This window comes from Bos mutus, chromosome 1, assembly GCF_027580195.1.
Source record: "Bos mutus isolate GX-2022 chromosome 1, NWIPB_WYAK_1.1, whole genome shotgun sequence".
NCBI lineage: Eukaryota > Metazoa > Chordata > Mammalia > Artiodactyla > Bovidae > Bos > Bos mutus.
The window spans coordinates 73,752,404-73,761,742 of NC_091617.1; positions in this window are offsets into that span (position 1 = coordinate 73,752,404).

The window sequence follows — 9,339 nt, forward strand, 5'->3', positions numbered from 1 at the left end:
ATGTGTTTATGCTTTTGTTACATATAAAATGAATTTGCAATTATTTTTTCATTTGCTTCTCAGAACATCCTGGGGGTGAGTTAGGGTGAAGATTATTTCCTTCATTTTACAATTGACAAAAATGAGGCTTAAAGTGAATGGTTTTTTCCTAGGCTACACAGCTAGTCAAAGGTGGCTAAAAGGCATAGTTGGAGGAGGTCCTCAAAAGGAAGTAACCTCTAGTTGGCCAGTGAGCTTGACCCAGGCATTTGGAGGCTCCTCAATTCCTCCCTTGCCCTTGAAATATACGTTTGGCTCACCATTCCCACAGTGGCAGTCATTTGCCAAGGATACAGCCTTGAGAAAGCAAGGCTTGGGATTATGGTATTGGCATCGTCTGTGCTGAATACATCACAACTCCATTAAGGCCTCTGCATGGACTTTTAAGACTGTGGTGGGCAGGTGTGGAGATCGACTCATCTTGATAAGCCTCCTAAGTTAAAACTGCCACCCTGTCTGGAGTGGCCTGCCTCTTCCTCCTCTCTTTCCTGGCCTTCTGTGTGTGGGGACCACTCTGTGAACCAAAAGGCATGGATCCAATCTCATCACTGCAAATGTCTATGAAGAAAGTAGTTTTAAATTTGCATAGTTTTTACTATAGAGGGTGATGATCTGATTGTTTGGGTCTAAATTCTGTAGTGACTAAATTTTCTTTTGGGTTATCCTGTCACTGAGTAGTTCTTACTCTGTGCTCCTACCCTTCCTTTTTCAGTGAGGAGCTGGAAAGGGCCATTGTGTCACCTTCCAACTCAGCATGTGGGTCCTGACAAAATTATAGGAGATGCTTCTTCATGAAGACGTTTTGTTCTGTTTTGCTAACCTTCCAGCTTTGTCCACTTTTATCCCAATTTACTTGGAATTTTTTTTTCCCGGTGAAGAGAAAAATAGGCTGTGTAATGAGAATAATAGGGAGATATAATTTTCTATCACTGATATTATTGAGATAAAATTTTCTGTCCTATTTTGTATTTTATAGTGAAAGGGGAACTTTAAAAATATTTCCTGCCTTTGGGATTAGAGTTTTTAACTGAGTGAGATGATATTTCCAAGAGTAAGCATGTAATTATAGACAGATAGTGAAACTAGTTTTTTTCAGCCTTTTTATGAAATGTAATACCCATTAGAAACATGCATAAAATATACAACTTAACTTTAACAAAGTTTTTGAAATTGAACATCTATTTAAATGCCACCCAGATCAAGAAATGTGGCTTCCCAGGGGCTCAGTGGTAAAGAATCTGTCTGCCAATTCAGGAGACTATCCGTGGGTTGGGAAGATGGGTTGGAGGAAGAAATGGCCACCCACTCCAGTATTCTTGTCTGGAAAATTCCATGGACAGAGGAGACTGGTGGGCTACAGTCCATGGGATCGCAGAGTTGGACACAGTGAGTGATTGAGTACACAGATCAAGAAATAGAACATTGTCTGTACCCTGGAAACCTATCTGTGCTTCTTCCCAATTACAACCCCCTTTGCCCTAACAAATGTAACATTGCTGAATGTTATAATCTCTTCTTTACCTTTCTTTGTAGCATTTCTGTATGCTGCTTCACCTTTAGATAATATAGTTTAGTTTGACTGTGTTTTTGAATTTTGTATAAATGGAATCATTCTTTTGTGCCAATTTCTTCTACTTCCCTTTGAGTTTGTGAGAATTGTCTGTTTCAGAAAGTTGTTTGTTAATTTCCAGTGCTATCTGATATTCCATTACACAAATACACCACTATTTACTCAACTATATATTATTGGAGAATACACATCCGTCTAGTCAAGGCTATGGTTTTTCTAGTGGTCATGTATGGATGTGAGAGTTGGACTGTGAAGATAGCTGAGCGCCGAAGAATTAATGCTTTTGAACTGTGGTGTTGGAGAAGACTCTTGAGAGTCCCTTGGACTGCAAGGAGATCCAACCAGTCCATTCTGAAGGAGATGAGCCCTGGGATTTCTTTGGAAGGAATGATGCTAAAGCTGAAACTCCAGTACTTTGGCCACCTCATGTGAAGAGTTGACTCATTGGAAAAGACTCTGATGCTGGGAGGGATTGGGGGCAGGAGGAGAAGGGGACGACAGAGGATGAGATGGCTGGATGGCATCACTGACTCAATGGATGTGAGTCTGAGTGAACTCTGAGAGATGGTGATGGACAGGGAGGCCTGGTGTGCTGCGATTCATGGGGTTGCAAAGAGTCAGACACGAATGAGTGACTGAACTGAACTGAACTGAACTGATGCATGTATTCTTAGTAACTCAGTCGTATCCAACTCTTTGAGACCCTATGGACTGTAGCCCACCAGGCTCCTCTGTCCATGGGATTTCCCTGGGCAAGAATACTGGAGTGTGTTGCCAGTTCCTTCTCCAGGGGATCATCCTGACCCAAGGATTGAACTGGAGTCTCCTGCAGCTCCTGCATTAGCAGGCACATTCTTCACCAGTAAGCCACCTGGGAAGCCCTGGTGAACATGAGACCATAGGTAATTATTAGCTAAATTGTTTCACCTGTAACATGGCGCCTTCACAGTCAAGGTTGTTTTTACAGTTGCTACAAAAAAACTTGCATGTACTCCAAGCTGCCCATACTCTAAACAATAAGATGCTTGCTGGAGAGATGTTTTCCAGGAACCTGGAGTCAGCTGAGGCTAGTTTGGAGCTGAACTGGTTAAAACTGGATAGGATCACTGACCCTCCAATTGGGTATGCGCGTAAGGGTCCTCGTGGCCTTGGAAGGCCTATAGCTTAGTTACACCTGCGCAAAATGACTATTATCACATCTTTCCCCAATCACCTGCCCTGAGTCACACCCTGCACGCTCCCCATGCCTCTGAACATCCTGCTTCTTTATCCCATAAATACCCCGAGTTCCTTGCTGGTCCTTAAGGGATGCAGATCTGAGACTTGCCTCCTTGCTGGGTGTCTTAGTGTTTTGGCTTGCTGCATGTCAGGTAAGACTAACTTATTTTGGTAACAAATATTTGACTTCTTTCTAGTTTTTCAGTTATTATAAATAATACTATTACAAACATTCTTCTCCATGCCTCCTCATACTCATATGCACACATTTTTTGCACATAAATCCTGGAGTAGAATTGTTTTAAGTATTTCAAATATCTTCTCCTTCTCTGTGACATGTGTTTTTATCCTCTTAATATCTTTTGATAAGTAGTTCTTAATTTTATTGTAACATAAAGCTTATCAAACTTTTCATCATGTACAAAAATCTCTTTGACCTGATGGTTACAGCTATTTTCCTATATTATCTTCTAAATGGTTTATAGTCTTTTTACATTTATGTTTGCAATCCATCTGGTAACATTAGAGTTTCCAAATTTTGCCTGTTTTTAACAGCTTTTAATGGTTAGGAGTAAAGCTCCTGTGTACATTTTATACATGTTCCGCTTGCAGGTGTGTGTATACTACACACATGCACAGACACACAGACACACACACACACACACCTGGAGGAGGAAATGGCAACCCACTCCATTATTCCTGCTTGAAAAATCCCATGGATAGAGGAGCCTGGTGGGTTACAGTACATAGGGTCACAAGGAGTCGAACTCGACTGAGCGGCTGAGGGTGTGTATGTGTATGCCTGAGTCTATTCTACACATAGTAGTAGAATTTCTGATTCAGATGGTTAGATAATTCCAAATAATTATCTAAAGGGTTGGCCAATTTATACTTCCATGGCAATGTGTGAAATTTCCAGTTTTTTCACATCTTTGCCAACGTATGATATTGCTAATATCATATTTATTTGTGGTCATTTTAGTGTATATTGATTGGTATCTTATTGCCATTTAAGTTTGCATTTTCTATTAAAAATGTAGGATAATTTTTCTTATGCTGATTGTATATTTGTATATCTTCTTAGGTAAACTGCCTATATAACTAATTTGTCCCTTTTTGAAACTGTTTTGTCTTTGGGTTTTTCCTTATTAATATATAAATTCCCTATATATTTCAGAAGCGAGTCCTTTACCACATAAATGTCAACATTTTCTCAGTATATATCTTGTCTTTTCACTCTCCTAATAATGTGTTCGATATACAGATGCTTAATTGTAACAAAACTGGTTCCAAATAGGAAAAGGAGTACGTCAAGTTTGTATATTGTTACCCTGCTTATTTAACTTATATGCAGAGTATATCATACGAAATGCCAGGCTGGATGAAGCACAAGCTGGAATCAAGATTGCCGGGAGAAATATCAATAACCTCAGATATGCAGATGACACCACCCTTATGGCAGAAAGTGAAGAAGAGCCTCTTGGTGAAAGTGAAAGAGGAGAGTGAAAAAGTTGGCTTAAAGCTCAACATTCAGAATACTAAGATCATGGCATCTGGTCCCATCACTTCATGGCAAATGGATGGGCAAACAATGGAAACAGTGGATGACTATTTTTTTGGGCCCCTAAATCACTGCAGGTGGTGATTGCAGCCATGAAATTAAAAGCCGCTTGCTCCTTGGAAGAAAAGCTATGACCAACCTGGACAGCATATTAAAAAGCAGACATTACTTTGCCGACAAAGGTCCATCTAGGCAAAGTTATGGTTTTTCCAGTAGTCATGTATAGATGTGAGAGTTAGACTATAAAGAAAGCTGAGTGCCGAAGAATTGATGCTTTTGAACTGTGGTGTTGGAGAAGACTCTTGAGAGTCCCTTGGACTGCAAGGAGATCCAACCAGTCCATCCTAAAGGTAATCAGTCCTGAATATTCATTGGAAGGACTGATGCTGAAGCTGAAACTCCAATACTTTGGCCACATCATGCGAAAATTGACTCACTAGAAAAGACCGTGATGCTGGGAAAGATTGAAGGCAGGAGGAGAAGGGGATGACAGAGGATGAGATGGTTGGATGACATTACTGACTTGATGGACATGAGTTTGAGCAAGCTCTGGGAGTTGATGGTGGACAGGGAAGCCTGGCGTGCTGCAGTCCGTGGGGTCACAAAGAGTTGGACACGACTGAACAACTGAACCGAATTGTAACAAAGTCCAATTTCTCTAGTTCTTTTCTTTTATGATTATAAAGATATCTTTCCCTACCTCAAATGTCATAAAGATATTCTCATTTCTTTTAAAAGTTTTATTGTTTCATCTTTGCCATTCAGATTTATGCTATATTTCAAATTACAACTTGCATCTGAGGTAGTGGGTTAAGATATATTTTTTTTCCATATGACTATCCAGTTGACCCAGTACCATTTTTTTAAAAGCTCATTCAATCTCTGGTGAACTGCAAAGGTACCTTTGTTGAAAACCAAGTGATTTTACAGAAACACACACATATTTCTAGATACCTTTTTCTGTTTTATGGTTGATTTCTCCTTTCTATGTTGAATGCTGTTACCTTTATTGTTCTCATCAATAAGGTAAAATTAATTTTTGTAGCAGCCAACTGAAAACCTTATTCATTGGCCAAGAACTCGAGAAAGGGGAGCTCACTCTCTGAAGGCACTTTTCCCCAGATTACAAGTGGGGGCCAAGCTTTTTATAGGCAAGGGTTTAGGAGGTTATACGGAGTGAGGGTGTATTGTCATCCTGATTCACTGAAATGGGTGACAGTTTCCCAAAGTGCAGTTCACACTTGTCTTCTGCCCTTGTATGGTCCTTTAGCATCTGAGTCGGAAGTGGGTTTGACACCCGTGGTGCAGGCAGTGGAGATCTTATTACAATGAGATGGTAATAAGCTGTAGAACAACTCTTGTTCCAGTTTTAAAGTTCAGCCAGTTTGTGCCAGCTTCTTGTGGTTAAGGCCTCTTGCTCCTGTTATATAAACAGAAGATACAGTCAGTTTTGATTCTCCAGGTTTGCCCGGAGGGAGGTTTTTATTAGAATGAGGGGCTGGGGTGCGTGCGCTTCAGCAAGGGCACCTTGCTGAAGACAGGTGCTCCTGTACCATGCAGAGTTTAGGTACAGAGTAAGACAGTGCCACACTTTGCGAATTGCTGTGGCTTTAAAGTAAGTCCTGAAGCCTGGAAATGTAAGACTTTTAAATTTGTTGCTCTTCAAAGCCTATTCTAGGTTTTATGCATTTCCATGTAAAGTTGAAAATCTACAACTTGCTGGGAATAATTGCGATGGTGGTGAATCTGCAAATTAGTTTGTGGAGAAGAATATTTAGTAATTTAGGAAGAAGATGCAATTTAAAATATTGCATCTTTCAATCTTTAAATATGGTTTATCTCTGCATTATAAGGTTGTCTTTAATTTCTCTCAATCATATTTGACAGTTTTAATTACAGAGCTTGCACATATTTTAATTAGATTTATTCCTAGAAAATAGACTTTTTGATGCTATTGTAAAAGATACTGTTTTAAAAGTATAATTGTTCAGTTGTTTTCTTATGCTTTTAGTTTAATTCTTTGGGCACCTTGTAATATAATGCTACTCTGAGAAGATTTTATCTTTTCTAATCTTTGCTAGCTTCAGTTTGCTTTTGTCTCACAGTCTCACTGTTTCTTTGTTTATTTTTACTCTGGATTTTTAAATTTTGGAGTTTAAATGCTCTTACATATCTTCAAAATTTTCTTTCATTGTTTTGAATTCATATTGGTGCATTTGGGTACAGTTTTCTTTACATTGATTGTTGTTTCATGGACTTTCATTAGCTAAATATTTTCATTCTTAAATCCTGTTTGATTCTTGCAGTCACTTTGATGTAGCCTGCCAAATTCTGTTCATTGTTAAATGTCTTAGATTGTCCTTGCTTAGCTTTGGTGTTGCTGTGAAGAAGGTGTATGAGGTGTTTTGGTTCTTTCTGTGTTATCTATGTACGTTTCAAGTGTACTCTTCTGTCAGTTCAGTGACATATAGTTTCATTAATGGATGATGTCCTTTGGGGAGGCAAGAGATGGGTTTGTCATGACTTATGATTTTGTGATATCCTCATTTTAGTAGAAAAAGGTCCATAATCTTGGATTTGACCAATGATCTCAGAATATGTTTTTCCTGTACATGGATATGCTTCTTTACTGACTGCCACATACACTAATTGCAAAGTTAGATGTCAGGGAATGTTTAACAGGAGGATTCCTACATGCTGTTTCTCATAAATCCTCTGTTCCTTGTCAGTTTCTGGCAACAGAAACGAGTGGAACGGCATGCCACTCCCAGGACTGAGGTCATAGGATGAGACAGGCTTGAATCTCCTTCAGTGAGTATTCTCCTTACGACAAAACTGCTTAGTCTCGATCTTCTTTCTTGAGATATGGATTGTCTCCTGACTTTGTGACCACTATTAATCCCTTATTCCCTTGGTAATGGTTGCTGTACATTTGGTTTTCTGATCTTTATCACTGTAAAAGAAATTTCTTGTACAACAACCTATATATACTCACAGAAAGATCATTAAAGCACCCTTTCTCCACCAGAGGCTTGGGTCCCTATGTCTTTCTTTCTCTCTCTCTCTCCCCCCCACTCCGGCTAATTCTCTGGAGCATAAAAACCTGCTGAGCTCATTCTCCTGCCCAGGCTTCCAAGACCCTCTCGAGAGGGCGCCCTGTGCCTTCGTGAGTGGTGTAAGCCCTGTTCAAGGGTTTTATTGGTTCTCTGCATAAACCAGGGAATATTAGCTTCTTTCTCTCTTTCACTTTCTTATCATCGACTCCAGACTGCCAGGTTCTGGTCCATTAAAGGACCGCAACATTTAGATAATGTTAAATTTAGGAATAACATTTTTCCCAGTTTAGAACTTAAAACATTACAAGAATCTATTCTAATTTCTTTTCAGGATTTATTGTGAATCTCTGCTGCTGCTGCTGCTAAGTCACTTCACTTGTGTCTGACTCTGCACGACCCCATAGACAGCAGCCCACCAGGCTCCCCTGTCCCTGGGATTCTCCAGGCAAGAACACTGGAGTAGGTTGCCATTTCCTTCTCCAATGCATGAAAGTGAAAAGTGAAAGTGAAGTCACTCAGTCGTGTCCAACTTGTAGAGACACCATGGACTGCAGCCCACCAGGCTCCTCTGTCCATAGGATTTTCCAGGCAAGAGTACTGGAGTGGGTTGCCATTGCCTTCTCCACGTGAATCTCTAGTGATGTACAAATGTCTTCACCCTCCACTCCATCTATATTCAATTCTTTTGTTTCTGTTCTTTCTGTGATGATTATTGGAATGCATGTACTTAAAGTTCCTTGTCTTCTCTAAGATAGAAAATATTTTGCATTTCTGTACAAGAGGTTACTTTCACTAATGACTTTCAGAGCGCTTTATAGGCATTGTATGGTAGATAGTTTAATTAGAAAGGATACCCAACAATTAAGGGTCTTTCCACATAACTTTAATTTTGCTTTTCTATTGGCTAATAGGAATAGAAGATGAAACTAAAGGGAAGACCAAAAGAGTAATCCTAGTGTTTCATCATTTATGCTTCTTCTGGAATCAAACATTTTGGAGAAATTATTTGAAAGTGTTGAAGATTAACCAGAAAGAAAATGTCCAGATAGTGAGGAAGCCCAACTGACAATGATGTATCCCAATACCATTGCCAGTGTCTGAGAGGCTAAGAGATTAGCTCCGAATTATGGAAAACAGTTTCAACCCTGAGGCTCAGTTAGTATTGTATCTACTGCTTGCAGCTGTTCACAGAGATAAACATTTTTTCTTGTAGGTCCATCAATAGCTTGGATAAAGTTCATCTTAATCAGGTTCATCTTCAGTAGACCAAAGCCTGTCTATGATGGCCGTGTTCCCCTAGGGGGCAGCAGAGTAGCAGTTGCCATCTACTTGGCAGTTACTGGCGGAGTCTGGAGGAGTCCTGGGATCCAGCCTGCAAGAAAGTCCAGAAGACAAGGGTAGAAAAGTGTCAGGATGTCAGAATCAAGAAAATATATACAAGTATGCTCTAGAGGCAGAACTGTAACTGAGCTAGAAATGGGAGGTTGGTTTCTAGCTGTTAAATAGAGAAGGTAATGTGTACATTCTCAGCCCATGTACAAGCCCTTGAGGGATGCAATAAGTTCTCCACTCAGTGTGGCACTAAGACACATAAAGCAAGTTATTAAAGTACAATGTGTTGAGTGCCTTGAAGAAATACCCAAAGTACTGTAGGATTTCAAGAACAATGAGTACAGGGAAAGAAGGGTGGTGAGGAGGGCTTTACTTCACATGTGGGTGACTTTGTTTCCAGGTCTTGGAGAATGAGTAGTAAAAAAAGAGCAGGGAGCTATTAAAGTATATATTGTACCTGTGGGCAGTGGTGAGCTATTAGGTTGAGCTGTAATCTAACATCCTATGGACTTAGGAAAGATGAGATGGTCAACTTTGCCATCTGTGCATCTGCCCTTGAGAGC